Source organism: Cryptomeria japonica, chromosome 5 (genome assembly GCF_030272615.1).
Source record: "Cryptomeria japonica chromosome 5, Sugi_1.0, whole genome shotgun sequence".
Taxonomy (NCBI): domain Eukaryota; kingdom Viridiplantae; phylum Streptophyta; class Pinopsida; order Cupressales; family Cupressaceae; genus Cryptomeria; species Cryptomeria japonica.
The window spans coordinates 246,358,859-246,365,856 of record NC_081409.1 but is presented as its reverse complement, the minus strand read 5'-3'; positions in this window follow the sequence as shown (position 1 = coordinate 246,365,856).

Below are 6,998 nucleotides of genomic sequence, written 5' to 3'. Positions count from 1 at the left end.
CAAATGAAGGTAATGAAAATAAGGAGAATGATAAATACTAAAATGCAATAGAATGACCCTTTTTTGCTCTCCAATGATACTTGAATTGAGCTTGATAAGGAATGCACCCAAGCTTGAGAGTTTTCACAAGGGATCCCTCACCTCCTCTTGATGTTGTTTAGATACATTGATAAATGATGAAATAATTAGATTTACTAGAGATCCAACATCACAAGCGTAGGATGAGATGTGATAAATGGAAATGGATTGGAGAGGGTTTAACTTATAGATTTGAGGATGTGTTGATTAGCGACTTAGATTTAATTTGAATATTAAGGACTATGAATGATTAAGAGGTAATGGTCAATAAGATAATGCCAAGTGTTACCATTAAAATGATGCACTTGACAAAGAGGATGATTAAGGATATATGAAGGGGTATGATTGGTTTGACCAAATCCAATGGTTGAGAATGAGTCCTCTCACATGTGTGAGAAAGAAACATAAGGAAGAGTGTACATGGACATATGACTCCCCTCGCATGTGTGAGATCACTTGGGGAGGAAAGGCTTTCCAAGTGTCTTCTCACAAATGTGTGATGACACATAAGGATATGCGAAGGAGACATGTGACTTTTCACACATGTGAGAGTCACAAGTGGTGAATGGAGGGCTAATGTTGTTTAGAAACAATGAATGGTTAGGACTTGTTATATATTTTTAAGAATGAATAGATTTTTAATAGATGGTTAGGATGTGAAAGGGTTAGCTAGTTAATTAATTGATTTTAATTAACTAATTGGGTTGAAGTGGGCAAGGGGAGAATTAAATAGATGACATAAAATTTAATTTTTGTGGGATATAAATGCAAAGGTTGGACGAACTTAAATAAATATAGGTGAGGAATAACGATAAACTATGTATTGATGAAATTAATACTTATTTAATTAGTAGCTAATAGATATAATTGGGTTGGATTAAGTGTGGACAGTTTTAAGTGTCTATGGAATCCATTTTTATATTCAAAATTGAAGTTGAAAATGTTAGTGTGGATGAAGTGTTTTACCTAACTAGATCATCACTTAGGTACTATTTACACTAGTTATTTTACTCAGGGTACACATATGATACTTATCACTTTATATCCCAAGCCATAAGATCAAAACACATGCCATAATTCTATATAATCCTATGTCTCACCGTGGTTTGTTTAACCAAGAGGTTCTTTTTGTATTCTCAATTCATTCTAACTACCATTGTATATTTGCATCCTTTGATATAATATTATTATTTTCTCATACTTGTTCTCTCTTTTTCTTTCATTAAATCTCCTAGATCTCGAAGGACTACATCTTCAACCAAATTTTGTATGATATAAATCATTCTATGCCAACTTTTATGAAAAATAAATTCAAATGAAAAGATTGAGATTTAACTAGAATAATGGCAAGAAATGCAATGCAATGACACAAGTATGCTATAAAAAAGGAAATGGCAGAAGGCACCTCTTTGCAAAAAGAGTTACCCTTTAATGGAGATTGTAAGAAAGGGGGGTGTGAGATTGATCTGACCAGTGATATTGAGGAAGATAGATCATTGTGGGCAGACCTTGCAGTTATTGGAAGAGTTGTGGGTCCTAAGTTGACAAGGATTGCAATCAAAGAATGGATTGCCAAGCGTCGGGGAACGAGATTGGTGGTCAAATTCATACCCATAGGCTTCTTTGTGGTGGTGTTTGTTGAGATTTCAGAGAAGAATAGAATCTTGTGTTAAGAAAACTGGTTTGTGGGAGAACATCTTGTTTATATTAAACCGTGGTCACCTAATTTTGATCCATTACAGCTTGCGGTGTATGATAAACTGGTTTGGATTAGATTGGACAATCTCCCCATTAAATATTGGGGGGATATTAGTCTAGAGAAAATAGGTCATTCTTTGGGGACTTTGTTCGAGATCGATGCAGGTATTGTAGAAAAGGACTTGTACATATACACTCAGTTAAAGATCGCTACAGTTAAGGAAGTTCCATCTCATATTACATTAATCACTTTAGAGGGGAAGTAGATACAACAGGTTGAGGTAGAAAAATAAATATCGGTGTGTAATTGATGTGGTAGTAAATTTCATTCTGAAAGGGAATGTAGGACATTTGTTAGGAGAGCCAGGAGAAGATTTTCTTAGAGGGTAAAGTCCAAGCAGTTTTGGGTGGAGAAGACAAACTTGTTCAGAATGTTCTTTATCTTCCTTCTACTTCAGGTTCGGGGAAGGAAGTCATTGGGACGATTTCAAGTAATAGCACAGATTCTAAAAAGGAGGTCCTTGCGGTTTAGAATTTGAAGGAACGAAAATCTGTTGAACAACCTACAAGAGAGGAGAAGACAAAAGCGGAGATTGCAGAGGCTGGTTCCTCCCCAAGTTCGGAGAGTGAGTATGATATGGGATTAGAAGATGATGGAGAATAGATTGATGGTTTGGACAACCTCGATCATAGATGTATCAACCTATTTGCTAATGTCCTTCTGCGTAGAGCCAAGGGGAGTAAGGACAGAAGAAGCCTCAAACAAGTTAGAGAAGATAGAGCCTCAGAAAAAGGCATTGTTAGTGTACTGGACTTCATGAAAAGAGCCAAGGGAGGACGCCCCTCCCTTGGGGTGAAATGAATATTCTTACATGGAACATCAGAGGATTAACAACCCTTGACAAAAAACACTTGGTCAAAAGGTCTATTAGTAAATTAGACATCGGTGTGGCCCTGTTTCAATAGACCAAGCTAAATGAAGAAAAAGCTAAGGGGTTTTTGAAATCTTTCAATAAATGGGATGGAATGTTTCAAGCCTCCAAAGTATCTTCTGGGGGTCTAGGTGTATTGTGGAATCCGGTCTCGGTCGACGTCCAACCTGTTGCCTCCAATTTTCACTGGATGGCTTGTAGTGTCAAAAGAATCAAAGACCAATTTGAATTTCACCTTATCAATATTTACGGTCCTACTAAAATTGAAGAGAAGCTTCAGGTTTGGAGAGAGATTTCTGCTCTAGTGGGCACTTTCGCAAATAACAATGTAATTTTAGCCGAAGACTTTAATGTATTGTTGGAGATGGAAGACAAATTTGGAGGGCTAAGGAAATGTTCTAAAGTTATGGATGACTTCAAGGACTTTATTGAGACCATTAAGGTGGTGGACATTATTCCTAAGAATGGCAGGTTTACTTGGACAAATAGAAGGCTTAATTTCTCAAACATCTCAAAAAGATTGGATAGATTTTTTGCTGGTGACTTTTTGATTTCGGGCCAGTTTGATCTTTCCACATCCATTATCCCTCAATCAGGGTCTGACCATTTTCCACTGTTATTGGAATTCGATCAAGAAAAGATTAAGTAGAGAAGCTACTTCAAGTTTCTTAGTATGTGGTGGAGGGACACTGGTTTCTTAGATAAGATGAGAGAGTGGTGGTCAGAAGAAGATAGATTTTTAGTTTCCCTGAGTTATTGCTTTGTCAGGAGAATGCAATTTCTTAAACACGAGATCAAAATTTGGAACAAAGAATCCTTCAAAAACAGCTTCTCTGAAAAATTGAGATTAGAAGAGGAATTGGAATTGCTTAACTCTAGAGTGATGCCAGTTGGTATGACCAATCTCGAATACGTATTGGAAAAGAGATTGAAAGAGCAATACCTGGAAGTCTTAAACAAGGAGGAACTGTATTGGAAGGACAAATTCAGGGAGTTGTGGATTGTTGAAGGTCATTCAAACACCAATTTTTTTCATGCCTCAGTCAAGGTGAAGAGATATCTCAATAAGATCTCCTCTATTAAGAATGACGGCGATAGATGGTGTGTGTCCTTAGAGGATATTGAACAAGCGACTGTTGAGAATTTTGTAGGTGTTCTGGGCAAAGATGCTTCTCCAGATTCTGTCAATTTCCCTTTGGTGGAGGATTCCATTGCAAACTTAGTGTCGATGGAAGATAAGAATTTGTTGTTGGCCCCATATTCTATTGAAGAGGTCAGAGAGGCCACCTTTTCTCTCCATCCTCATAAAGCTCCCAACCTGAATGGTATAACGACATAAGTGTTTTAGACTTGTTGGGATTTCATGGGGTCTGACATCTGGGTGGTGGTGGAGGAGTTCAGGAAGAGAAGGAAGTTTGTCAAGGCCATCAATCATACGATGATAGCTCTTATCCCCAAGAAACAATGTTGTGAATCTATGGCAGACTTTCACCCTATATCTCTTTGCAATTCCATATACAAAATTATAGCTAAGGCGATGTCTAGCAGATTGAAGAAGATTCTTCCGAAGAAGATCTCAAAAAATCAAATTGGCTTCACACCAGGTAAAGAGATTATGGACAACATAGTTCTTGTGTTAGAAGTCCTTCATTCCATGTTCAAGGATAAAGTGGAAGGTATGGACATCAAGTTAGATGTTTCAAAAGCTTATGATAGGGTAGTTTGGAATTTTCTAATCCACGTTCTTAGTAAATTTGGATTTGCCAATAAGTGGATCAAATGTGTCAAGTTTTGCATCTCCACTGTAAGTTTTTCTCTTTGGTGAATGGCTTGGTTTGTGGATTTTTTGAGGCTACTAATGGTTTGAGACAAGGCAATCCGCTGTCTCCTTTTCTTTTTGTTTTGATGGTTGAGTAACAACATCAAAAAACGCAACAGGATGGGGTTGTGGAGGGGCATTAGAGTTCATCCTCAAATAGAGTCCATCCCTCACTCCCAATTTGCAGATGATACTCCTTTTCAAGGTTGCTTCGATGGAGGAGGCAGAGGCCATTAAAGCCATGTTAGACGAATATTCAAGCACCTTTGGTCAATTTATGAATAAAGAGAAATCATAGATTTACTTCCTCAACACGAGCGGACAGTCCCAAGTTTGGATTGCGCATAAGTTGGAATATTAGATCGGATCCTTTCCTCTTAAATATTTGGGAATTCCCATTAATGCGAGAGGGATGAAACTCATATTTGGGAAGAAGTGATTAACAAGAGCAAAGCTAAAATAGTCTTGTGGAAGAACAAATGGCTATCCCAAGCGGGTAGGATTCAGATGATTAGGTTTGTTCTCTCAGTCATGCCAATATATAATATGGCTTGCTTCATGATGTTGAGAAACACCAACAATAAGATAGACGATCTATTAAAGAGATTTACGTGGGAAGGAGCGAAGGAGGGTAGGAAAATACCTTTAATCAATTGGGACACAACTTGTATTTTAAATGAGGAAGGAGGTACTAGGCTCAGGAAGATGGGTCTCCAAAATGTGGCTCTGGGTGCAAAATTGTCCTAGAAGATGTACAAACTCTCAGAGAGACTTTGGTGCAGAATAATGAGATGCAAATACTTGCACTCAGAGGGGGCAGACATAATTTTCACAGTGGCTTATGTAGAGAAAGGTTTAGCAGTCTGGAATTTCCTGTGGGAATGTGGAAACCTCATCACTGATCATCTATCCCGATAGATTGGGAATAGGTAGAAATCCAATTTTTGACATGATTCATGGGGAGGAGAACGACCTTAAAAGACTATTTTGAAGATCATGGTTGGGTAACGCAAGTTCAAGAGAGTTTTGGGAAGAAGGTAGTCAACTACATCGATGGTCCTGGACAGGAGGACACAAAATAATATGGAAGAAAATAGATATAGGTAATAAGGAGCTTTGTTTCAAATTTGAATCTTTATTGAAACAAAGATTGGTGTTCTACACATCGGCCGAGGATAGACTTTTGTGGTGCGCCTCTAAATCAAGAGAATATAAGGTTAAATGGGGATATGAAGTGCAAAGGAGCAGGTCGAGAAGTTCAGGTTGGCCGTATAAATTATGTTGGCATAAGAGAATTTTACCTAAAGTTGGTGCATATCTGTGGATTGATTTACATGACAAAGTGTTGACGATAAATAGGCTAAAAACAATTGGTATAGCAGGACCGAGTCGGTGTGTCATGTGTATGCAAGATGAGGAATATGCTAACCATCTTTTGTACACTTGTCTAGTGGCAAGTTCTTGTTGGGAATGGTTTTTTGATATGGTGGAGCTGAAAACTGTTAGGAATGCAGAGATGAAGGATTTCCTCTCTTCATGGCTTAATTCGTTTAACTCCAAGTGGGGGGATATTTGGCTAGTAGGTCCGGCTTTGCTAGTCTAGCACATGTGGAAAGAAAGGAACAAAAGAATCTTTAAGGAGATTAGCCTATCCAATGACAAATTAATCCTCAAGATTAAAGGAGTCATAGAGGAAGTAGTAAGTTGCATTCTCAAGAAAAAACTTGTGAGAAGATTCATGACTTGGGACAAGACGATGGAGTCCAAATGGTCATTCAAAGAGACAGGTTAGTTTCAGCTTAATGTCAAGAAGTTGGACAGGCGGAAGGTCAGATGGAAGGCTCCTGACAAGGGATGGACCAAACTCAATTTTGATGGCGCTAGTAAAGGCAATCCGGTTAAGGCAGGATTTGGGGTTGTCCTAAGAAATGAGGATGGGTCGTTCATACAAGAAGTCTATCGTAATCTTGGAGAGATTACCAACAACGAAGTCGAAATCAGAGTGTTGGAAGCTGGATTGGAATTATGTGTGGACAAAGGTCTTTCGAAAGTGATCATTGAAGGGGATTCACAGATTGTCACTAATGGAGTTTTTAGAATCTGAGTAGGTGGCTTCCTAGAATCAAACGTCTTCTGGAGAGTATTGGGAATTACAACCTAATTCACACCCTCAGAGAAGGCAATAAAGTGGCAGATTTTATGGCCAATTTGGGAGTCGAAACCGAGGAGACTTTTAAGATGAAATGCCCTCATGACATTTCAGAGGCTCTTGACAAGATTATCCAGTTTGATAGGCAAGAATCTCCTCGTGAAGGAATAGGATGATGCTATTATCCTCTTTTCTCTGCAGTAGTAGGTAGTAGGTGTTTGCACTACAGGGTGATGTACATGGAGGGAAACACAATTGATATGCACGTTTAAGAGAGAGTGCGACCTTTCTTTTTGATCGGTTTGTCAGTACGGGGGTGTAA